The following is a 26,849-nucleotide window of genomic DNA, read 5'->3' on the forward strand; positions in this document are numbered from 1 at the left end:
TGCTGATATCAGGCAAATATTTTCAGCCTAAATTTTCCCTGCATACATTTTAGCAGCAATTTTGAGCTCTGAGGATGCACAGACCTCTATTATTAACCTTTAAGAACCAGTAAATAATTATAGTTTAATTTTGTTTCAATTCAGTTGTTGTTAGCTGAGTGTTGATTACCACCTTCTCAACCAGCCCAAGATATAATGAGTAAGATGGATTTCCAATAGATTATATAATAGATGAAATGAATTAATAAAAATGAATTAGGGAATGCTGCCATATTTTGATTATCACATGCACACTAAGAAGTGACATAGTTAAACTACTTCTCAGTTGAAAGGGCATCTTGAAGACAAATAAGCAGCCTGTTTGAAAAGAAATTATATTCCAGGTATCACATTTTATCGCTCATTTCTGGGAAATTTTGTCACTAGCATCAGCTAATTTTCTAGCATTACTCACCCTGTCATGATCTAGGGGTCTAAAATTAGGTGGAATATATCATTTTAGTGCACTGACTTACACTTGGCTCCTTTCTCTTTCAAACTGAAGGAGAGCTATATGCTTTGATCGTAGAAAGTATAATGTCATGAAAATCAAATCTTCAAGTTCCTTTCTGGCAACTTTCCAAATATGGGAAGAGAAAAAAGGTACCATTTTTAAATCCAGTTTTAAAAATGAAATAGAAAAGAGACAGGTGATTATATATGTGCATTCACATTTCTAAAGTGTGAAGTTTCTACAGAATCCCTATCATTTTAATTTATGCTTGTTAAGGTCTTTATCTGGCTTCTGTGTGGATGAATATCACCTTATTTTGTACCAGTCTAACAGAGTGAGTAGAAAGACATTGGCAGGTGTCCAGTAGGGACCCTCGTCCTTTTCTCTTTGGCTTGCCTGCAGGGGAATGGCTTTAAACAGCAAAACTAAAGCATGGGTAGCATGAAAAGGGCAGAAGTGTTTTAGTACCTCTTTTTCCCCTACTCTTCACCATAAAATGTGGCTGTAAGAGGATTTCTAACTGAATTAACATCAGCATCAAAAGGCACATTAGGTTAGAATATGAAAGGGAAAGTTTAGGAAAACAGTGTAGCTGTGTGTTTTTTTCAGCCCATCTGGGCCTGGTAGAAATTAATGTAAGATTTAAAGAATGGGCTGAACTAATCTCACAATAGTCAGAGGTCATCTTTGAGAATGCCTGCTGAGGACAGGTGACACTTCAGGAGGGGAAAGACGAATAATTATAGCACCATCTTCCAACAGGAGACACAGGAACTGCTGGGGAGCTGGAAGATGCTGTGCTCAACTTCAGAGCCAGGAAAACTATTGGAACAAGCTACTCAACAAATAACTGCAGATGCTGGGAAAATAAGAAGGATTTGAGAAAAGAGCCAAGATGAAATTCTAAATAACATGTCATATCAGACTATTGATTTCCTTCCTGATAGTGCAACAATTCTAAATAAAAGGGAAGAATCAGTAAGAGGACATCACTAGACTCCAGGAAGCCTATTCAAACTCTTTTGCCTGACTTTCTTCCAAGCTAAGTAAGAAGCAAACTCCACATGCAACTAAAGGGATTCAAAACTGTTTAAATATTTATTGGGAATAGACAGCAACAGGGCACCACAGTACAAAACAGAAGTATTGGGCAGTGCTTGTGAGCTGTTCATTATTTTCACTCTGTAGAAGATGGAAACACAAAGGATGAAATAGAATATTTCCTTCTTTAAAAGTACTCTAAGCTGACCCTATATTGAAGAACAGGATTAGAATAATGATGATCTATTGGAGTAACAGTCCCAAAATACTGGGTGAAATTCCACTCTGAACTATGCAGCTTCAAACAGGGTGGGAGAAAGGCACCCTGCAAAAAGGAGCTGCTGCTTTTAGTGAACCATAAGCTGAAAATGAGATGACAGTGCTACAGATATCCTGAAATAGGCAAGCTTTCCATAGAAAGCATATCTGAGCATAAGTGTGTAAAGCACACAAGAAGTATTCCTGTGACTCTGGTTAACACCAGTTAAACATCATCCAAAACATTCTGGGGACTCAGGCTTCAGAAAAGATACAAATGAGAGAAAAGCAACAAATAAAAGTTCAGTTCTACAAGTTTGAGGACAGTTAGACAAAATAGATTTTACAAGTAGGAAGTGGACTGAAGGGAGACACGGAGTCAGTCTTTCTGTATGAAACACTGCTGAAGAGAGAAATTAATTGAAGTGGTGTCCATGTCCCACATGAATGGAACAAAAAGTCATGAACCTAACATACAGGATATAGATTTTCTTTAGACTACTGAAAAAGCCAATTTAAAGAAAAGAGAATGATCTGGAACAGATTTTCTGGAAAGATGGGGGATTTTCCTCTTTGGAAGCTACTGAGATTATGTTGTATATACCTTTGTTAAGACTGGTATTCACTTTTAGACCTGTTTTTCTCATTTTCTGCAAATCTATTATGAAGAAAAGAAAAAGCCAAAGAGCAATGGTCAAAACTTCTGCTCAGACTTCAATGCTCACCTCCCTTTCACTGGGAGTTGCTTTCACTCTCTGCTGATCAGAAGGTCTTGGGGACTCAGGACCACAGAAAGAGGTGGAAAGAAGGAAACTCACTGTCCCATGAAACCCAACCGAGCTTCTGCCCAAAAAACTCACTAAGATGCTGAGTGGTATTTTGATATATCCTTGGTTTAGTAGAGTGACAAAAACTTTTGGTAAAATTTAGAATTTTAAAGAACACTTCAGGCCACATGACTGCCTGCTTTTTGCCCAATGTTATCTATTTTTGTCCTAACTGATATCTATACTGATAATTTGTACTGGGTAAACTAAGACCTGAGTTTATAACTTGGCTTTCATATCCATGCTATAGAAAGGACCCACAAATTAATTTCTGATGAAGTATTATGCCCTAGGGACTAACACATTAGTCCTGAATTACCAGTATATCAGACTGTAGTTGCCTAGAAAACCAGGTGCTGAGCAAAAGGGAGCTGTTCTTTCTTTCTTATCAAGAAAGTAAGAGATGGTTAAGTCAGCTTGACCAGTTTAAAAATATACATAGCCACATCACTCTAAGAAGAATTATGCAAGTTTCCAAGCTCTGCATGGTCTGCTTTGTGGTTCCTCAATACATTGTTCAAGACAGATTTAAATAAGATACAGTGTGGCTGGCTCATTATTGCAAACAAGAAAATTACTAGAGGTACTGTGAGTCTAAAAATCACTTGGCAAACCTGACAGGTCCATGCAGCTTGATGACAAGGAGATAACTTTGTACAGAGCAATGCATAATCACTCCCACCTCAGTATAATGGACTGGCCAGCTCTACAAAGCTTTTGAAATACTAATTAAGTTGAGGTTACATTTCTAAGGGAAGAAATATATGAAAAAACTAGAAGAACTCTTTTCCTTTGCCAGTGATTTGCTCTTGTCCATACATTGTGCTCCAGTTTTCCTGCTTCAATTATGCAGCATCATGCATTATACAGTGCTCTTCAACTCATGGGGTCAGCCTATAAATGGAGAGCATTAATTTTGTGTGTCACATAATGGGCACTTCCTCCTGCAGAGTGGTGGCTTCAGCAATGGTCTCATCAAAAGCATTGCTGGACGTGGAAAGCATTTGTCATGAGGCAGTAACGATGCTGCACCCATTTGCTGGCTTTTCCCTGAGGATATGTAAAAGTGAAGCCTCACTTTCCAGAGAGAACCTTTATTCCCCTCAGCCCCTTCTACTAAATTTTAAAAATTCAGCTATCACATCCAGCTCCAAACAGTAAATATCTGGATGCAAGCAGAATACATTACATAGCAAATAATTATAACTTACATACCTTTGACATGCTAGAATGTGTTTCTTTTCAATCCAATTCAATGATAAAGGAAAAATGTGCTTGTGTATGTGGATTTGCAGTGGCAGTATGGATTAGGGGGACACAACATAAAATATATTTTTGTGCAAAGGAAATACCAAAGCTTTAAACTGAGCTAAATGCAGCAGCTTTACTTCGACCTTTTCATGCAATCAGTGTGTTCTGCTAAGCTCAGCAGTTAGGTAGAAATATGAAATCTTGGCACAAACCACAAAAATTATCCTAGAGATCAAGTATGAAGATATTTTTTTTTCTTTTTTCTGGCATATCAGAGACAGAAATATCTAGAAATAGATATTTCAGCATCTTATCTAGTAAACGACAGTGTCATGTCATTAAACTCTATGTCTACCTGCCAGCCTGAAATCAACAATCTTTATTGAAAAAGTACCTTGAAAGACGGAAATCTTACATCTATGGAAAAGATTAAATAAGTGACAAAATCTGAAAGTAATGTGAGATGTACTTTATCAGAAAATTCTCATCTTCCACACCCATATTTTTTCTTTCAAGCTGTCTCATACAAGACATGCATACACACTACTGATAGTTATTGTTCAGGGTGTGTACCATAGTTGTGCACAGATTAATTTGTTTTAGCAGGTTTAAAATTGACTAGACCATGAAAAAAGAACAGCCAAAGCCATCCAATAAATTGAGCAAAAATTACTCTTGGTATCTCCATTTAAACTGAGAATAGACATGCATTACACACTGTCACTGCAGAAAAAAATAAGAGGCTTTCTTTAGTAATGGATTATTGAATACACTTGCAGAGATGGTAAGGCAATAAATTAAAAAGTACATCAGCCATTTCTCAATTAGGTTTATAGTCTCCATTTCCAGCTTTGTGTATATAAGGAAAAAGTGAGACTATTTCACAGGGAGGGCTTTTATACAGCACTCAGTCCAAGGAAACCTGTTGGTTGCTTTGATCACAGCTGATACCCAAGCTTAGTTCACTGTCTGTATAAAATGTGTGTCTATAAAATACACAAGGACAGCAGGTCTTCTGGTAATCCTTCACATGGGAACTGTTAGTCAAATTCATCCTACATGTAAGTTCGTGAAGCCAGTGAGCTTAACATGGGATAATTTTTCCCCAGAGCATTAAGGGCAAGATGTCTTTCAGAGACAGTCCTCACAGTCACACACTGAGGAGGGGAAGGGAACTCTTTGCCCTCACAGACACAGTGCTGTCCAAAGGATGAGAACAAATGAAGTGTAAAAGCCAATTTGGGTTCTTCTACCAGATACTGAGTCTCTCTTTTAAAAGCATCAGTCAATCAGACTGACGCTTCCACTTAACCTTGTGAAACAGAATGGATTTTCTTCTCTTTGACGTTTTAGCCAGGGACATCACATGTGCACTCTTCTGTAGCTGTAGCACAGCCTCATACAGGCTGCTGAAAGAATGAAATCCTTGTCTGTTTCCAAGCTATTTCTAGGTTTAGTTTGTAATATTTCTTTCATGCTGGAGGAAGACCTCATAGTTTATTCTGGCACATCTATAGCTCTTGATATAGAGTGCAAATAAACAGGCTTATAGCAGGGTTGGAGCCAAAGGCAGCTGCTGGCAGGCTCTGGGCCAGCTCTAGACCCCTCGTAAAAGCCTTCAGCTTGGAAAGAAAAGAATGCTTCTAATGTACCTCCTGAAGGTCACCTGAAGGTGCTGACATCTATGTTGTCAAAGTGCAAAAGTGAAGTATTGACTGGGCTAAAAATACTAACTTCTGTAAGCTTAATGTTTTGATTTCAAACCAGACTACATAGAAGGCAATCATGCCAAAGTCAACAAAATACAGACGTGTCTAATACAAATAATTTTTCTTTGTGAAAAGAACACTTTTTTTAGGATATCTAAAATTTGGAAGGGATCACTTCTCTTAGTTTCTGTTCTTCCCATGGACAAAGACAATTCACCTACCAAAGTAGAATAGAATGGAATGGATAGAATAGAATAGAATAGAATAGAATAGAATAGAATAGAATAGAATAGAATAGAAGTATTTCAGTTGGAAGGGATCTACAAGCATCATCCAGTCCAACTGCCTGACTGATTCAGGGCTGACGAAAAGTTAAAGAATGTTGTTAGTGACCTTATCAAAAAGCTTCTTAAACACTGAGTCTTAGGACATCCACCACCTCTCTAGGAAGCCTGTCCCAGTGTTTGACCACAATTTCAGTAAAGAAAAGCTTCCTAATGTCCAGTCTAAAGTTCCCTGGTACAGCTTTGAGCCAGTTCCACACAACCTGTCATGGATCCCAGGGAGAAGAGATCAGCACCTCCCTCTCTGCTTCCCCCTCTTGGGAAGCTGTAGAGAGCAACAAAGTCATCCCTCAACATCCTTCTCTCCAAACCAGACAAGCCCAAAGCCCTCAGCCACTCCTCACAGGACATTCCTGCCAGCCTTTCACCAGCTTTGCTGCCCTCCTCTTAACCCATTTGAGTACCTTCACATTCTTCTTGAAATGATCTGTTGCTTTTACTAAAACTGTCCAAGCAACTAGGATTTGTCTGTTTTTTGCAATTTTTTTTATTCTATTGTATTTTTATTTATTGTTGCCTCAGAATCCATGAGAAAAAGATCTAGCTTTTACTCAGCAATTTTTTTTCAATATTGGTATTTGAAAAGAAGAGTTAAAAGCACAGTACTTTGTGCTGAGCAATATTTATTCTCTCTATATTTTCACTTCTTTTGAATTGCTTTACCTGCAGAACTTTTCTTTACTAAAATTTAGTAAAACTGAAATTCATTTTAACTAGAAAAATGGAATTTATTCTTTAAAAAATGCCAAAAGAGAGTGCTTGGGTATCTGTGATTCTTAACTAAGAATGTTTTGTTTTTCAGGGGAAAAAAGGATGAGTTTATAGAGAGAATTTATTGAAATATTTTGAACAGCCTCAGTCTGCATAATTTCATAAAACTCAAAAAGCTTTTGTTTGAAAGATGAAGAGCACGTGTCATTGTCTTATGCCTGGAAGGAGCACAAGATTATTATCCTGTTTATTATCTGCACACAGCAGATAATGAACAAGATAATAATTATCTGTAAGATTACTCAAATAAAAGCATTTCATGAGTTTCCACTGCTTTAATCCCATGCTATATTTTAAGAAGAATTACAAGTTATTTATGTCCTATATAACATACATATGACAGAATTCCCCAAAAGAATTTTTTGAAGGATTCTGAAAGAATTTGTAATTTTAGATAGCCATATCACCCTTTAACTATTATGACAATATATTCCTAAACTATATTTTAAGTCCTGGTAGTTGTTTCTATATTTTGAAAGGACTGTGTAGGGATTGCATAATCTCAGCACATTAAGGAAAATGCCTACCAGCATGTGTCCTCCCCTCCTTTTCTTCTCTGCCACAGGTAATGCAGGATCATCCAGAGTCTGCTCAAAGTGCTCACTTCTTGCTTAAACTTTACAGCAAGCACAGCTCTGGTAAGTAATGAACCTTCAGTAATTACTTAATGATAATGGCTGAAAAGTTCCAGGCTCTTTTTTTCTTAGCAGCCTTAAACTTTACAGCTATGTTCTCCACAAGCTGAAAAAGGGATCTGTGAAGAACTTTAAACAGAATTATGCCATATTTGAAACACTTATCTGTTCCTGTGATCTGGCTTTGTTACAATTCACGTTGGATTAATAAAGAATTTCACCAGTGCAATTTTTCCACCTATTTGTGCAGTTAAAGTTGTTACCAATACCAGTCATGGAGCTGGAATGATTCCCAGAGCTCCTGAGCCTCATCCCTCTCTCTGAGGCAGGAAGGAGGTAATCTCAGTTCTAACATGCCATTCCTACCTAAAGCTGGGCTTTGGCCGCACCAATGGGCTGTTCAGCCCTAAGAAGAGAAGGTTTTGGGGAGACCTTACAGCAACCTGAACCTAAAGGGGGCTGGCAGGAAAGGTGGAGAGGGACTCTATATCAGGGAGTGTAGTGTTAGAAAGAGAGGTAACTGCCTTAAACTAAAAGAGAGTGGGTTTACACTAGATATGAGGAAAACATTGTTTAGAATGAGGATGATAAAACACTGAAACAGGTTCCTCAGATGGGTGGTGGATGCCCCATCACAGGGAACTTTCAAGGTCAGGCTGGGTGATGCTCTGAGCAACCTGAATTACTCGAAGATGTCTCTGCTTACTGCAGGGCTATTGAACTAGATGACCTTTTAAGGTCCCTTACAATCCAAATTTATCTATGATTCTATTATTGAATCCTACAGTGTCATCAGTTCAAGGAGTCACAGCCAGGCTTTCAGGGAAGCAGGATGAAGAACCAAAGTGTATACCACTGTAGGATTATCTCCATCATCTCTCACAAAAGAGGATAGCTGGACATTGAATCACTGCTTTTCTCATTTAATTTGTGTTTTCTGGTCTCCAGGAGGAAACTCAAGGCTCTACAGTGCCACATGCCAATACTCAGCCAGACTGAAAGTAGCCTGGATCTTGGGAGAAGTCCTGGGTTAACTTCCTGGGATTTGGACCACAGAGACAGCATGATTTTCCCATTGCTGTCCTGCTCCTTAATCAGTCCATGCAAGACTGGTTGAGGTATTTCTGTGGGGGCTGTAAGACTAAGAGGTATTCACCCCTCCCAGCAGTAAGAACCAGCACTGAGCTGCACTTGCCTGCTCCTGCAATCTTCTCTGCTTCAAGCTGTGTTGCAGCTCCAGATGCAAAGTCACAAGACTTACAAAATTATGACATCTGATTTCTTTCTTAAAGTCCAACTCTTAAATAAGGCATTTCTATTTGAAAGGGTAAGATTTTCTCCCAAGCGACTCAAGGCAAAAGTTTCAAAAAAGTACTCAAGAGAAAGCCCATGGCTGAAAACCATGAAAATATCCCAGCTGAGCCTGTGGTTTTGGAACAAAGGAAGTGTCAGCACTGCGTGTCTGAAGAACACAGTCCACTTGCTATTTTTTTTCAGCCTTTGTGCTGTCACAGCTAAAGGAGACAGTCTTCCACTGAGCAGTGTAAGCACCCAACTACATCAATCACAAAATACAGGCTTGTTTGGGTGCCTAAGAAGAAATGCCAGGTCAGAACAAAGTGACTTATTACAGTTTTACACACACAAGGGCTCACTGGGTTTAAACAACAGCCCCTCTTGCCATAATTAGGGTTTAAAATCAACGTTCAAGTCAGACTTAAGTTAGACAAGGTTTACATCAGAAAAGGTGTTGCTTGAAATCCTGGGCACAGCTGCAATGTGATCTGTGATGTGTTGCTGGGCATTTCTAGCATTCTGGCCATGCTTCAGTCTGCTGTGTTGTTGGGCTGGTCCATCTCCCCACTTCACAGAGGACTCCCCACCACTGGGGATCCACCGGCATGGTGGGAACTCCCAGATCTTTCTCTCTACCCAATGCCTCAAACCTAAACAACCCCAAATTTATCAAGTGTACAGACTGCAGACACTCAGACATCATCATCCTCTCTGAGTGAGAGCCCTCACTCCTCCCAGCTGCAAAGGAGTAAGCTCCCATCCTTGTGTCTCTTCCCAAAAGTAGGACAGGCATAGCAAGCCAGCTGGACTATGATCTCCAACATTTCCTAAAGTCTTCTCCCAAACTGAATAGCTCTAGCAAACCTACCTTGCAGCTGTCATCAGCACATGAAGGATCTTTCTGGTGCTGAAGGAGGTCTTCTAGGACAAATGTTTTACAGCAAATGCTGAAGTTTCTGTTCAGATTAAATTCATGTGAAGAGAAGGTGTATTTACTCCATTTCTTCTTTTCACAGTTAAATCAATTAAGAATTTCCCTGACTCTCAGTTTTGCATCTGGCTATCTTTTATTAAGTCTTATAGAGTCCTATCTCATTTACAGTAAAAGGGAAAAAGGAAAAATAGCTGAAAAATAAAGATGTCAGTTTCCTTGTATCAGCATCGATATACTACATTGCAAAGCCTTTGAAATTTGAGGGAGTTATAAATACTTAAATGATGTTACATCAATTGTTCTTCACATATTAACAAGAAATTTCATGCATTTCATTGCACTCACTTTGATTTCACACTATTTTTAGAGCAGGATATATGTTTAGAAAACTGAAACATGTAAGTAATATAGAAATGTTTTTCAAGTTTCCCATCACATGAACTGAGAATCTAAAGCACTTTCTGAAAGGGTCTCTCCTTGATCTTGTTTATTCTAAGAAAACAGAACTGGTCTCTTCCAGCTAAAGCCTCTGTATAGCCACACGCAGGAGCACGGGTGCCTCTGGCAGCCCATGCAGCCTGCAGCATCAGAGCAAGGGGCACAGAGAATACTGAGCAAACCCATCAAAGTGTACTAATAATATAATCTGTGAAAGGCTTCACTGAAGGGGTATGCAGGGGACAGAAAAGGAGCCTGCTCCTTTTGCATCCCATCCCATTTTAATCAGCAGATGCTGCTGTCTCCCTTGGTGGTGTGTGCTCTCAGCTGATTTATTCATTCATTAGTGCTTGCACCAAGTTCCTTTTGTCTTCTGCTGTCTCAGTGCAAGGTACAGTACCCTGTTCACAGAGAAACTTTTGACTTAGATATAGTGTTTGAAGTAAAATTAAAAGTGATTCTTCACATAGTGTATTAAGGAAAAAGGTCAGATTTGCCACAAATTATTAAAGAACATATGCAGTTTATCACTACCTCCATAAAAAGCCATTCTGCAAAATGCCCCAGAACACAAATTAATATAAATCTACATGTATCCTTACATATCTCACAGTCTGAGGCAAAGCTCTGCCTCTTTCTGCCTGCCTCTGCTTTCTCCCAGCCTGTGCTAAACCACTTCTTGCCACTCTGTTCCCTGATGTTGCTGCCCCAGTATAAGCTTATAAAGATGTGATAATAATTTTTAGATGCTTACATGACAATCAGAGAACTGCTGATGGTAATGCCAAAAACCTCTCTGTCACAACAACTGAAAGGAAATACACACCAGATCACGGGGATGTATCAATGATGAATGCAGTAGGGGCTAAAGACCCAGGTAATTAAATATAGCCTCGGGTAAATAATTTTATTGAAAGTGAACAAGAGCTCTCTTGAATCTTAATCATAACACTTTGGTCTAGACAGCCCATCTAAGCTGGTGTGTTCATAGACCTTTCAGTGAGATGGGTACAACAATCTTCAGTGTTCATTTTTAAGAAAGCCATAAAACTGGAACATCAGTGGCCACTTGGAATGTCCATCTCTCAGGGACCTGAGATCAGGCAGCCAGGCTTTGAAGAGATGGCATGCTCTCAGGTTTCAAGCAGATATTTTTTTTTTTTTTTGAGCACAGCACCAGAGTAGAAGAAACCATCAGGGGGGCTCATATGCCAACTGGCAAAAATTGGAAGATTTCCCACAGCATTCAATGATTTTTTTTATTTACCTGCTTCCTTGTGCTACTTTTATCATTGTTGCTTTGATTTGTTTTCCTGTGAAAAAGCAGAAGTTATCAGACTGGGTGGGAAAGAGGAGATAGGGAATGGAAACACTGGACTACACCATGTGGGAATTGGGAATAGATAGCTTGTTTTTTTCTGCTTTCAGACATAGACCTTATATTGCTTGGATGTTTTTTATTTCATTTCAATTCTCTTTCATTCTATTTCTATTACATAAAAGTCAGCTGGTACAATATTTGGATGCATCTGTTTACAAATAGATTTTAACTGTGAAAAATGTGATCTATTCCATGTATAATGTGTAAGCCCCACTGCGGCTTAAAAAAAGAAAATGAAAAAAGAGGCACCTTTCCCATGTACATTTGATAGGCTTTCACAAAGTGTCCTTCAAATGTAAAACTCTTGTCCTTAAAATCTTATTCTCCAAGCAATGATAATAACTCTGAGATAAGTGAAGCTGGAAATTTGGGGGATTTTTTCAAATGCAGGCCTTTAAATATGCTTGGAAAATGGATGAGCAGTTTTAGGTAGTCTGTGTAAAGGCAGACCTTGAATTACTTAGGAATTGGTTGTAGTGATTTTAAAAAGAAGTTTGAAAAGGTCTATGTGCTTTTATGGATATAGACTTCATCTAGCTGTAATGCATACAATATTCATCAGTGCATGCAGGAATTTTTATTACCTTGTCTTTATTTCTGGTTTCCTTCTGCTGTGAAGGGTTCCAGCTGTGTGAGCCAGTGGGGAAAGCGTGTGTTAATATTCCAAACTTCTGGAATCAAGTGACCTATGGCTGCCAGAGCATCAGCTAAACCCTGTCTGTTAAAAAGGGCTTATCAAAGGAAGTACATGTCATTTCAAGGGAGTATTAATTACATTTCAACTAGGTCTTGAGTGGTTAGCAATGTATACATAGATGGCTAAATGTATTTGATGATATAAACCCCATAATTTCAAGATCAAAGCATCAAGGTGTTAAGCTGAAAATGGTGATCTTTTTCTGGGGAACTGAACAAGAGGTTGAGGATTGTTTTTTACCCTTCAATTTAAAATAAGTCGTGGTGGGAAAACAAATCTCCATGTCAGCTTACTTTTCTTCAGCTGTGTGAACATTGCCTACTTCTCTAAAACCTCTAAGGTTTAAAACCTCGTAATCATCAACCTTGTGGGTTAGTGTTAGTCTAGGAAGGCATCTGGACATAAACTGAGAGTGATCTCTGTTCCAGAAAGGGAATGGATCACCTCTGAAGTCTCAGTCCTAGACTGATGGATTTCCAGAAGAGCTCTCAAGTTAGACACCAATCTATGGTTATATTTTCCTTCCATCCAAAGTGGTGAAACACCTGGGGGCTGCATCAAACCTTGCAGAATCCTCAGCACTCCAACTTGTAAGCGATCTGTCAGCTTAGAAGCTGTTGAACAGACAAGGATGGGCAGCCCACAGGCACTCACACCACCACTGGAGGGATTCCCTGTCCACCCCTGCTGTGGAGGGAGAGAAGAGCAGCAGAAGAAACCCCCAAAGCCTCTTGAGAGCAATGCAGCCACTCTGCTGGCCTGGGGAAGGAGCAAATGTGTGTTTGACGCACTGTGCTTGCATAAGGATGCTGCTCTGGCCTATGGTCTGTGTATTGGAAGAAACCCCTCTGGTACTGGGAAATCTTTGTTGTGATGATCAGCCTGGGTCCCAAGGAAAGAGTGCAGAGGGAAATGTAGATTATCAGGTGTCCTTAAGGGAAGTGGGCACACCTTTCACTTCCTCTTGCCTTTTTGCTGACCAAAACCTATGATTCTTGTCTGAGCAATCTCCAGCCTCTTGAGCCCTTCCTCCAAGGTTGTTCTTCTGCCAAAGTGTACATTTCTAATTTGGTTAGAATCCTTTTAATTTTTATCTAAAACTTTTGCTCTCCACAAATACTGCATATTATTTTAGACTCAACAACAAAGTATTAAAGACAAGTGAGCTTTAATAAAATTTGTCTTTTAATCTCTGACAATTTTTCCTTATTTTCTAACAGGCATGACAAATCTTGCAAAATCTCTGTTTCAAAAATAATTGATGCAAGAATAAGAGCAAACTACACCAAAGATTGCATTGTTGTTTTAAAGATATTGAGTTAATTAGAGAGATATTCTTGTTAGTGGTGGTTCATTAATAGATCCTTCATGCAACTGAAATGTTAATTTTATCAGAAACAATCTGGGGGACTCAAATTATTAATTGATTGATGTTTAATAGTGTTTTAATTAGAAGTTTTAGTGGGAGAAATAACACCAAAACGGCAGTGACTGCCACTAGATTTTTAAGAGCTTGTGTACAGAGGTTTGGATTCCCTGACTGCATTACTACTGCCATCTTATTGCCATTCCCAGGCTGCCTTCATTTTTGCCCAAATTGCAGTGACTTCTCTTTCAAGTGCATTTGCTTTGCAGCCTGTGATTAGCAGGGCACGTGCTCTGTAAGAAACACTGGGGAATGAGTCAGAAAAGGACATGAGAAAGCCATGAGGTGCAGAGGCAGAGCAGTGGAAAGCAAATTTTATAACAGGTATGTGTGGTTTATGGAGACACAGGAGAAGATTGAAAGAGTGGGTCTGCTAAATCTTAAGAAAAAAAGGCCATGCCTAAGCCATGACTAGTCAGAGATGGATTTTAAATTTACTTCCCAAGGAGCAGACTTGGTTACAAACAAGAGAGGTCTCAGCCACAAAGATCTTGTACAAGCCTTCTTGGGGATCCCACCTTGCAGGATATCCTGTTCATATGTTCAAAGGTATCTGTTTGTTCATCTCTTTTGGTCACTGGCCATCTCTGGTGCTGTTTAAACATCTGATTCTTAAATGTGCAGGGAGTGGACTGACAACTACATCAGCTCACTAGAATATCCTTGGGGGAAAAAATACAAAACAAAACAGAAAAATGTACTAATATTTTCTGGGCTCATGAGAACAATGAACAATGACACTGCTTCAGTTCCTGTGGCCTTGGAAAAAGTTTTCAAGGTCTGGGAAAGCACTCTTGTAAGGCAATATTGAATGTGATGTGTGCAGCAATGAGATTCGATTGTATTGCAAACATATTCTTGGTAGCTTATGTCTCCTCTGATGCTGAATAAGGAAAAATCAATGCCTGTAAGCCAGGACTCCTGTGTCTGTCCTCAAAAATCTTTTAGCTTTCTTCAGAAATTCATATTAAAACAGAGGTTTATGAAAAGTAAAAAAAAAAAAAAAAACAAAAAAACAAAACATTCAAATCATTAGTCTTTTATTACTCAAATTAAGTTAGGATTGCCCCACATTATTAATTTTCTTGTATACTTCTTCTGTGCCAGGAGGCAGGGTACAAGCAACAACAGCTGCCTATGAGTGTTAGGAGTAGTCAGGACAATATTCATCTTTAATGATGATTTTAGTTGGTTCAGAGGCTAGAGAGAGCAACTAGCTCTGTTGTAATACTCAACAGGATATGAGCTAGAAATGCAGGAAACTGCTCTGGAGGAAAGACTTGTATCCCAATGCATAATTCTTTCCCCAATTGCAAAACTGTGCTCTAATTAAGTAACGGACACAGATGGTTTCACTAGGACTGAGCCCAATAATTGCTTTTAGCAAAAGAGAAATGATGTTAACTTCTAAGTAGGCACAAGCATTTGGAGAGGGGGCATTTGTTACTCTTTTTGCTGTGGTGCTGTGCACTCTGGGAGTTTTCTCTCCCAGCTATCTGATGGCAAGGCTCTGTCAGACAAACTGAGTGAGCTGCCCTGAGGAATGGCATGGGGGAGGATGCAGGTCCTGGATGTTGATCTGGGGTCTCTCACCAGCTTCTGGCAGTTTTCTGTGCTTTGGCACAAGATGGTGATGGGTTTAGGTTAAGGCTTTTGGAAAGCACAAATGCCAGTGCTTGTGGCACACATATGGGATCTATTCCTCACAGAGATGGAGGTGGGGGAACCAGCCCTTCCTTCCTGAGCTGTGACACTGGCCTGCCCTGGGCCAGCAGAACTGGCTTCATGTGTGCTGAGACATAAATGTTCAATACAGATCTGCAGTGCTTGGCCACAGAACAGGAGGGTGCGTGCCTGCAGAGGCGTGTGTGCTGCTGTGGCTGGGCAGGAATGCTTTGGGCTGGCTGAGTACCTACCCCCGAGGGCAATAGGCAAAGAAGATAGCTTTTTCTCTTACCCTACATGAGCCCACAGCAAGATTCTTGTCCCCAGTCCCACCCCAACCTATGGACAGAAGTGCAGCTCCTGTGCTCTGTCCCTCTCCTTCAGAGACTGCCTTGTCTTCTGCTTTTGCAGACTTACCTGAACACTGTCCCTGTAATGACACAATAACAAAACCAACATGGGGACTGGCTGATTAAATCCAAGCAAACTCCAGGTAAGGATGCACATAAGACTCAGACAACATACTTTTACTTTTGTTTGTCATTCTCTGTGTGTCGTATGTCACACATCAAATTATACATTTTACTTTTATCTGCAAGAACATTTTTGCAGCAGCCAACCTTGGGCATTGGACTGCAGCTAGCAGCTGAGGGAATTATTTGCCAATAAATAAGAAAGCTATTCCTACACCACTAGTTAGCAAAGGAATTGATTTGGTCAGTCAGGAACAGTTTTCATATGCTGGCATCAGAGGGTAAAGCTTCAGACTCATCTGGTATTTTTCCACTAAGACTTCTGAACTCGGAGAATTCCATTTGCTGATCATTTTACCAGAAAATTATCACTTCTGAAGGCAAGTTATTTACTCCAACTGCTGTATTAGCAGCTGTAGCACAGCCCAGGTGTGCACAAGAGCTATGAAACAGTGCCATCTCCTGGGCCTCGGGCTGCTCTGGGACACTGCGTTTGCCCATCCTGGCACAGGCACATCACAGGCAGCTGTGCAAAAGCCATTCTGCAATTAGTGGATAACGCTGACTCTAGCGGGGGAAGGAGGGCAATTTGTTAATGTCATCATTTAGTAGTGTGTTCGCTGGGCAGATAAGCTCTGAGACTGTCTAATTTAGGAAAAAAAAATAGAAATTAAAAAAACTCCCACTGTGTTAATACTGCATAAACCTGAAGAATTGCAGCAATTATAGTGCTGATGCAGCTGCTGTGTTAGGGAGATAGCTGAACGACAGGTGAAGGCAGAGTTCTCACAGAGCTGTCAGCCCACCAGCACTTTGAAGTACCTGCAAGCACCAACACCAGTCAAGCTGCAGGAAAGTCAGATCCCTGCAGCTTTCTTTGGGGCTTTTGGGCTTGGGGATGTGTTTTGGATGCTTTTTTGGGTTGTTGTGGTCTCTTCATTTCTATTAGTTGGCAATCCCCTCGCTCTTAATATGTCTTAAATGCCCTTTCTCAGTAAGTGAAAGAAACACACAGATCTGCTTACCCACGTTTTAAATTCCCCAGGTGACAGGCTGGAGAAGAGTCCTGAGGAAATCTGAAGGTTAGTGATTTGCAAAGAACAGCTGAGATCTTCTGCCTTGTGCCCTAGCTCATACTGCTGTACAAGTGCAAAAAGAGCTGATATTTTAACCACAGCCTTTAGAAAAACAAACAAACAAAAAAAGAATAAAACTAAAGGAAAATATTATTTAGTGAGATGCAGTTGCAGTCAGGGAGTATCTCAGCTTCCAGGGCATTTAAGCTATGCTTTGTCCTGACTATAGCTTGCCCAGTTTAACTTGAGGGAGCAAGAAGTTTTTCTGTCCCTCTTGTTCCTATGTGATGGTGGACTTCCCTTCAGTGGAATTAGTCATGTCATTATTTGAAATTATAATCACCTGCATAAAAAGTATCTGGTGTCCAGTAAGCACCATAACCTATGCTTAGTGCTTCAAAACTCTTTCCCATCCTATCTAAACCATCTGTTATCTGAATAGTTCTTTGCTTATTTTCTTGGATGTCATTGCTTAACCCTGGTCTTCATCTTAATCACACACAGCTGCTGCCTCACTCTCAACCAGTGGTTTGGGGAAGGAAGTCAGAAGGGTAAAACTGAGAAAACTCGTGGGTTGAGATAATGACAGTTTAATACATAAAGCAAAAGCTGCACACAGCAAAGCAGAACAAGGGATTCATTAACCACATCCCATGGGCAGGCAGGTGTTCAGCCACCCCCAGGGAAGCTGGGCTTCATCACTTGTAAAGGTGCCTTGGGAAGACAAATGCTGTATCTGTGAACATCCTCTCCTTCCACCTTCTCCCCCAGCTCTCTGGGCTGAACATGATGCTGTGTGGTGTGGGATATTCCTGTGGTCAGCTGGGGTCAGCTGTCCTGGCTGTGTCCCCTCCCACCTCCTTGTGCAACCCCAGCCCTTTTGCTGCTGGGTTGGGGTGAGGAGCAGAAAAGGTCTTAACTCTGTGCAAGTGCTGCTTATCAATAACTGAAATATCCCTGCCTTATCCACAGTAATTTGGTCACAAATCCACAACATAAGCCTATATCAAATACGATTAAGAAGATTAAGTCAATCCTAGATCAATATATTGGACTAAAGCCAGCTTTCTCTTTATTTTTAATCCAACTTTGAATCAAAGAAAGTATTGATGGGGATTGCAGTTTTGCTGTCTTCACTGTGTCTTTGAATTTCCAAGACTTTTCCTTTACAAATGATGAAATATCTCAAATTTTTGTGTCCTCTTTTCCTACTGCCATTTGCTTCTTTTTGTCAGATTTTTCCTAAGCTTTTAAGATGTGTGAAGTAGAATAAAACTCAATAGACTGGCATATGCAATGGGTTTGATAGCAACCAGGGAAGACTTTTCTGTTTCTAGAATTATTCTGTCTCTTCATTAAGAAATTCAATCACAGTCCATTTGTCACTGCACATAGCATTCAGGACATAGTACAAAACTTTCCAAAGATTATTTACATCCTTCATTCTCACAGCTGTTGCTGTACCCCACAGGTCCCAGAAATGCCACTAAAACAAATCATGGAATATTTTATTATTAGAAGATATAAAACAGTGCAGATAAAATAGTACTAAATTACAATGTTTTCTGATACATGGCAATGGTTAATAATATAAGCATACATCTATTCATCAGTATATATTGGATAAAAATTTCTAGAACAGTCTGATTGAAATTTCACAGGACAGATGTAAAATGTCTTTGCATTTTCAATATTGAAGGCAGCTTCCAAAAACATGCATAGTTAGAAGTACATCCTCTTCCTGTCAAACCAGCTGGCAGAATCCTCAATTTCAACAGGAGGAAATTTCAATTCATTCCTGAACTACATGGAGAAATCAATTGCATTTAGTGTTTAGTCCATTGCTTTACAGTCAATGTTCAGTTCCTAGAAAAACTCCTTGGGCTTCTGAGTCTAAGACCAGTCTTGCAGTACTGTGCTACACTCATGTACTCGCATATTTTATTCTGAGAATGACACAAGTGCCTCAACTGAGTGAAATAATACAGAAAGTACACTAATTAATACCAATTATTTCCATCAGAGTCAGGTTTCTAAATGTCTATAAAGACTTGTCCTATGGTGTTTTGTACAGAGTCACCTCTCTTGTAATTTATCTCTAGAATATATTGCAATTAGTTTTACTGGTGATTTTTTAGAGTTTTGTAACAAAATATTAAGACTGATGTGTAGGCAGAGGAGTGGAAAGTTTTGTGTGTAAGCAGGGAAAGGAGCAGCTAAATAAGGATTTTTAAGGTCTGTAATGACAGCAAAGGGCACTGTGCTTGGCACACCATGCCTGGACCCTGTTTCCAGCAGCAAAATGGGGACACATTATGGTTACACCAAGCACAGAAAGTCTGCACTATGAGAAGACCCAGCCCAGCTGCCTCTCCAGCAAACTCTGCATCTCAGCATCAGCAGGGTGGCACCAACACGGCAACAGATCACATTATGCCCTTTGCCATCAGCCTAGCAGGAAAACAGAACTTTTCCAAGCAAAGAGAAATGGAGAGTGGGCAGCAACCCCATCAGAGATTTACAGCCAGAACCATGCTGGGGTAGGCACTGCTCCATAAGAGCTGAAGGGGTATAAGAGGTGACTGCTGTCACCTGGCAAAAGAAAGCCCAGAGACAGCCTCAAGAGGACCTGACAGCCTCAGTCCTCCCTGCTGAGTCCAGGCCACTGGCACACACACACCTTGCTGCTTGTTTGACAGGGGTGTGGCAGCAGAAACAAATGAACTCTGAGAGTGAAGAGTACAAACTCATAAAGTCAACCAGATTGAGGAGTTTGTAAATAAATATCATCTTTTCTTCTGTACCATCTCACACAGAAGTATTTCCCCCAATTCTACCTATTTCATACTAATGTTACCAAGAGCACCACATCACGAAGAATAAGTTCTTGACTGAAGGTACTGATCAGAGCACATGCACAAACTGTGTATTTTTTCACTTTTTGAGTGCTGATGGCTTGGGAAGGAATGCCTGTATGGACTCACATGGGTACAGGAGCCTTTCACAGCATCATTTGGTGTCAATTCACAGTGGGAGAACAGTGAGTGTTGTGTCCCCAGGGGTTGTCAGGGTGGAGGATCCAGGGATAGAATTGCAAAGGTCCTACGACCACTCAAGGGGTGATGTGTTAGCATGAACACCAAGAAATCTGGAGGCAAAGGGAAGAGAGGAGATTGTCCATATGTGATAGAGGACACAAAGAATAAGGGCATAGAAAAGTGAAGGAGGTGGGGAATCTCAGGATACAAGCAAATATATCACATGAAGAAGATTACAGATACAAAGATTATTAAAGGAAATAGAAAAATAACCTAGCATAATCTGGGATAAAAAGAGCAGCTCATAAGGAGGAAGAGTAAGATGTGAAAACATAAGTAGCATATAATAAATGTGCTAAGTAGCTAATAATAAAAGGTGCAGTTTGTGTCCTGTTTATGAAATCTGCATTTCACAGGAAAAGGGAAATAGAAAATAACATCTCACCCTGTGTATGTCATAGACTCCTTGGAATATATTTGAGAGTTTATGCATTTATTACTGTTGAATTATGAGGCTGAGTTGATTATTTTGGAAGGAAGAAGAGTAGGAGAAAAATAAAAAGTCTGATTGATTTACTCTCTCAGTCATATGACAATTCAGTGAGGGAGGAGGAAAATCTTGATCTTGAGGGGATATGGATTTAAAAATTTATGTTTTTCCCTCAGTTGATGCGGTGAGCCAAAGGAAGATTAATCCTCCCTCTAAACAAGGCAAATATCCAGGGTAAGGAGGAGGTCCCTCAGCCCCCACTCAGCTAATTTCAAGCTACAGGTAAATAGGCACTTCCCCTCAACACAGGATCAATTCCATTCTGCTTCATTTAACTGCAGTAGGGACAGGCAAACAGCAAAGCAAGTACAGGCATCAAAGAGCAGCTTTTACTCCCATAGGTGCTCCCAGGAAGCTCAGAAGGGGCCCTATGGCACATGCAATCAGCATCCTCCCATTCTGGATGAGTGATGCTGGGACTTTCCAGCAGTCCCTAGTGTGAAGGTTCATCACCTGTGAAAACACCCATGGTACTGGGGGAGAGCTGTGCCCTGCCTTCCTGCCAGCTCCCCTGAAGGGTTTATGAAATGTCTGGGCTACTGTACTGTTAATCTGGCACCAGGGGAGATTCCTGGTGGGAGGAAGGATGTGCCCAGGGCCAACATATGGTTTGGGAGTGATATCAACCTTCCAGGCTCCTTGCCATGTATCTGCTCACCTGTGTGTTTTGGCTTTGCTGCTCTAGGATCAAGTCTGTTTCAAAAGAAAGCATGTTCTCAGACTTCTGAGAGCTTCTGTGTCTTTCCAACAGAGTATTTCTTGAAACAAATTAATGTTTTTTTCCAGTTCAGAACAAAGGGGAAACCTGCCTTTTAACTAGCTCTGGAGAGAGGTGGGCTGCTTTGGCAGGCTAACCATGTCCACGTGTCCATGCCTGACTGAAAGGCTTTGTTATTGCCATGTTCCAAACCCTTTCAAGCACAAGGGGAACACAGAGTTAGTTCTCATTAATTTTTCATCAGGCAGGCAGACTATAGAGCAGTCTTGTACTCTGTCCACACTGAGTTGTTCTATTCATTCCTTCCTGTGATTCATTCATATGCTGTATGAAGATCAGTATGATGGAGGTACTTTGTCTAAAGCAGAGTTGCTCCCTTTGAACACAAACCTCATTTCTTTCATAGTGGACTTGAGGAACACTTGGGAAAGCTGATACAAATTAGTAGCGAGTGTAAAATTAAATTGGAATTTAAGCTGGCTGAGTATAATCAGACATTCTCATACTGGGGTGATGCCCTCATTCCCCACTATGGAGATGAAGCAATTACTGCAAAGAAGCAAATCCTCAGAGTCTGAGGACTGCAGAGCTCAACTTCATTAAACACCAGTTGAGGTTCTTTCTCAGAACTAAGGGGGTACATGTCCCTCTGCCCAAAGTGTTGGCACACAGAATTCCCCAGCCAGGCTCACGAGCCAGCAGCAGTATCACAGCACTCCTACAGCAGCTCCCTCGTGCTAATGGATGCTGTTTCTCACTGAAGCTAATCACCTGGGACAGAGCTCCATGCTGATACCATTACATACATTCCAGCACCCAAGTATGCTTGCACACCCTAACATATCACTGTATTGCCTATGGTACTGACAGGCCTAAAGTAGAATTAATTTAGTTCAGTAAAATACATTCTGAAAATTATTTAACTAAGTCCATTGGGATGACTTCCGCCCTGAAGGAAGAATATTTGCAAAGGGATTTACTGAAATTGAACAAAATTTGCATGAACTTTTGAAAGAAAAAACTTTCTTGGGCGATCTATGCTTAACAAAACAATTAAACATCAATAAAATGAAAAGGCTACACCAAAGCTAACCAATCACAATTTAAAAAACCCCAACAATCAAAACACAACAAAAAAGACAAATTATCCTTTTCTTGGAGTGGGTAAAGATGGGAAAATACACTGGAATTGATTTAAAATGTGCTGTCTCGGCAGACCTGTTTGTAGAAAAGATGAAAAAAAGAAGTCTGGTGAAATGAAGGCGTGAAATGTTCAGGATTTTCAGATTTTGCAGTTCATATCTTTGACACAAACATACCTTCTGCTGTTCAGTTTATACTCTCTTTATATTGTTTTTCTGTTTCCTTTGAGACAAATGACTTGGTAAGTGTTGATGGGTGAGAAAGGAAGAAGGCAGGGATTTATAAACATGTCCAAGAAAACAACTTCTGATCCCTCCAGATTGCAAGAGGTGTTCCTTCCAATCGTCCTCCATTTAGCAATGATCCTAAGCTCTGAACTTCACAGATTTAAACCAAATGGAGAGGCCTCAGATGTGTGGAAAGAGAAAGTGAAGAGAGACATTTTATAAACCCTCACTCACAACTTTTTTCATTTAGCAAGCACTGAACAAACTACATGTAAGAGATAGTGACTGAGGCAAAATTTCGAGCTTGCACAAAAGCAGCTTCATATGCAATCCATATTTTTCCCCCAAAATAGATGCCCTTCAGATTTGATAAATAAATATTGACTTTTTCATTACCATTAAGCATTCCTGTGTTGTTCGGAGAAGAGTGAGAGAGGAGGCAAGGGGAATCACTGTGAAACTAATGAAAGTGAATGCATTGTCTCCCAGTGGGCAGAGAATAAAAACAAAAATGTTCTCCTGGAAGGAGCTGGAGGCCGTTTGCTGCCCATCTACAAACTGGGGTGGAGGGCTCGTGCTGCTGAGTGCTGACCTGTAGGAAGAAAATTATCCCTCCAGCCATCACAAACTAGCACTTATCCTGCAAGGGGCACACAGCAGAAATGCAGTGCTCCAGTAACACCTGAACTGAAGCCAGTTATAATCCTTTTAATGCACTCAATAGGAAAAATTGTTTGGAATTGTGGTGATAAAACTGTTCAGACTAGATTGAGTTCTTCATGAATGTTTATTATGCAATTATCAAATTTGCTGCAAAATGCAAATAGGCTCTTTCCTTTTCCATCACATCTCCCTCCTTCTCTCACAGCCTGTCTTTAGGATACACTGGTTGATGTTTAGAGAGAGTTTGTCTAAGTGCATTTATATCTTTGGCCTTAACAGGGTCCATGGTCTGAGAAGGACCTTAGCAGAAATCCAAAAAGTGCAACAATAACCAATGATTTATGAATGAGTGATGTAAATGCAATAAATGCATAAATGCAGATTGAGGTGACATAATTGGTTTGGACATTGGATGAGGGAGGGGGATTAAAGGCTTAATATACTGAAAGGTGAAGTTAGGAGATGAAAATATGCATGACCCAATCTTTTCCAGTAAGGTGTTTGATACAGGCTTACAGAAAGAAGCTGGATTCCTTTTGTTAAAGTGTGTGCCTCCAGAAAAAGTTATGTTTAAAATTAAAAATGTGTAGTATGGAGACTTGGTGAAACATTTTGCTGGGATAGTTTCTTATAAGGCAATATTTTGGTTTGGCAAATAAATATTTTCCTTTTCATAACAGGAAAAAAAAACTAGGAAATGAAAGTAACCTTTCATTGAGAAACTCATTTGTATCAAGTTTACAGGAGGATGTAGACTCAAGTTTTTATCCCTTTTCTCAAATCTTTGCTCAAAAGATAGGATTTTTCCTCTCAAAAAGAGAGGATTTTCTCCTCTCTTTTTACTGCAGTAAGGATAGCCCTTGGCTAGTTTCACCTATGCCTTTTTCCTTCTAGAACCTCACCACCATCTGTAACTGTATCAGATAGCACTATCAAGAGTTATTTGCAGGGCATGGCAATCCTTTCCTGTATAAGCATGTCTGATTCACTCATCATTAAATTCCATCTTCCGAATCATTCAGCCAAGGGTCATAAATGAGCTCCTTCACCCATGAAGAGCTCTGCCTGTGTGTATTGTGTTGTGCTGCACTCCATAATCCTCTCTCTGCCTGTCAACCAACATTTTCACAACCCAATAAAAGTGTGTTTGGTTTGCTTTGACAGTGTACTCTGGCCATAACAACGTGTTGCCAGCCTTGGCATTACCACTGACTGCACAAGGCAAGCATTAGATCCGAAGCCTGGCTGCACTCCTCATGCTTCCTGCACCACAGGAGATGCTGTTAGTGATGCAGCACGGCCATGGGAGCTGGAAGGTTCATTGGGTAACAAACATGTCCTTTGGCAAACAGGTCTCTCCTGTCCAGCTGTACAGATTTGTTGCTGATTTCGGAATCTGGCTGTAGAAAAATCGCTGAATCCTCAGGTATAGCCAAAGTTTCTATTTGCCAACTTCTGCTGGCCAAGAAAGTGTACCCAACAAAAAAAAACCTTCAGTCATGGAAGCGTCATGGAGATGTCAAGAGACTAACAATGATTATTCCTTTCCTTGCCCTCTTACTGCCTTAGCAGAGTCTCTCCCTTTTTAAACAATCTAAAATACATACATATCTATTATTTTTATGTGTATATATATATATATATATATATATATTTTTTTTTTTTTTACATGTCTCTCCCTGGGTTTCATCTATTCTTGTAGATAGGTTTCACTATCTATCTTTGTATCTCTCTATCTCTCTGCTCCCTTGGCTGGAGCCTACAGCCCCCTGAAGGGTGTATTTCTGAAATGCAGGGACTCAGACTGAAGTCTTCATTGTGAATCCCCTAATTTACAACGGTTGATTCATTCTCCTGGTGCTCAGGGAAAACAAAAGTAGCCTTTCTCCTTTAGTTAAACAAGAGGCAATATTTAACATGAGATAATGATGGAAATTGCTATGAGAACCATTTGTCAACAAATAAGAGCTTAAGTGATTTAAACGTCTTTCTTTACCTTCTAGAGGAATCATCCATCCACCTATATCTACTTACATTAAGTGATGATTACAGGATGAATATATTATAGAGGAGTAAGAAAATTATGACCCATGGTTGTTTATGGGCAAGAGATTAAAAGAAATGTCCTGAATACCAAGTGATCAATATTTTACCTTTTTAGACTAAGATGAAATTGCTTGATCACATCCAATTACCTTATGAAAATGCTGATGAGGTAATGAAAGAGAAGACCAGAACCCATTTTCATTCCTCTGTACTTGAACCTGTTTTCATTCAGAAGTTTTCATCTGCAGATATCACCACCCATATTAATTGCTGAAGTTAAATAAGAGGCATAAGATTTCTGCCTACATATATTTTTCCTTCTTTTAATTTCTTAAACAGGCATCCCTGATTTATATATCTACTTTTCTCCTTTTAGTATTGTTTTCATTTTCATTCATAATGCACATCATTATTTTCAAACATTTTCTGCATGTTGTTGCAGAACTAGAATTTGCCAAATCATACATGCAAAATTGGTTTTGGACAGAAAAATCCTTGCAGGGTGAAGAAACCTCTGTGGGATGAACCTATTCCTCACAGGTATTTGGCAGTCAGCACTGAACAATATGCTCAAAAAAACCTTGAAGTGTATTGGCTGACATAATAATTTCCATTCTAGCAATTATCATTTAATCTCCAATTTCTTCATCCACATAAAAGTCTTTGAAGCTCAAGAAGATGCAATGTATCTGAAAAACAAATTTGTAGTTCTGCAATGTGCATTCTTCAAGTGGGGCTGACAGAGTTTATCTGTCATTGAATATATTTATTGAACTCTCGCAATATCTTCCAATGATCCTTAACCTGTATTTGTAACAATTACTATGTGTTATTACTCAAATTTTTATTTTATTTTGTATCTTACATGGGAATACAACCAAGTAGTTTAAAAAATTCCTATCTAAGGTTATGCTTTCTACTTTAACACTTAAACACTCTAGAAATGTTCAGAGCTGATTTAAAACAAGTACAACCAGAGACGTGAAGAAAAATTAGAACAGAAGCCTCTAAACTGATTTTTAAAACTCCATTAGGAAAGCAGCCCAGGAAAAGCCAGAGGGGCCTCATGTTAGTTGACAGTGATAAGAGAAATTGAGGATGTTGAGAGCAACACATTATACATAGAAGTCAGAGAGGCAGCTTGAGGGGTAGGAAACTCATTTATTCTCCAACAAGAGTGTGCAGCAATTATAAAATACAAACATGTTTATTTTTTCAATAAGTTCCCTTATTAAGAATATAAGGTTTCACATGAATCCTAGATCAATAAATTATCATACCTCTTCACTGTAAAATAGCTCAAATCTTTCTTATTCTCTTCTGATGTGGTTTTAAATCAACACCCATGACAGAGACAAAATAAGCTTTAGGTAAAATGAGAAGCAAATATGACTGATGCAGACATGCACAGGTACTTATGCGCACAGGTACACACTAATCACTTTGGCAGGTATTAATAGCAGCCATGGCTTTTAATTTATAAGTGGAGAACTCTGGAGATAGAAGGTCCTGTCTTTACAGTCTTATCTGCCCATCACATTAATTTATTTGCCTGATTTTCAGCACACCATACAGTGGACACAAGTACCAAGAAGGTAGAACTTGGTTCCTCCTATTGTCTGTACTGAATTGTTGATGAGATACAATATAACCACAATATAAGAATAATTTTAATCTGTCCAAAGAGTGAAATTACATGACAGAAAATCCATCAAGACCTGGGTCACTGTGGTGGTTTGACCCTGGCTG

This window comes from Lonchura striata, chromosome 1 (genome assembly GCF_050655825.1).
Source record: "Lonchura striata isolate lonStrDom1 chromosome 1, ASM5065582v1, whole genome shotgun sequence".
Classification (NCBI taxonomy): Eukaryota; Metazoa; Chordata; class Aves; order Passeriformes; family Estrildidae; genus Lonchura; species Lonchura striata.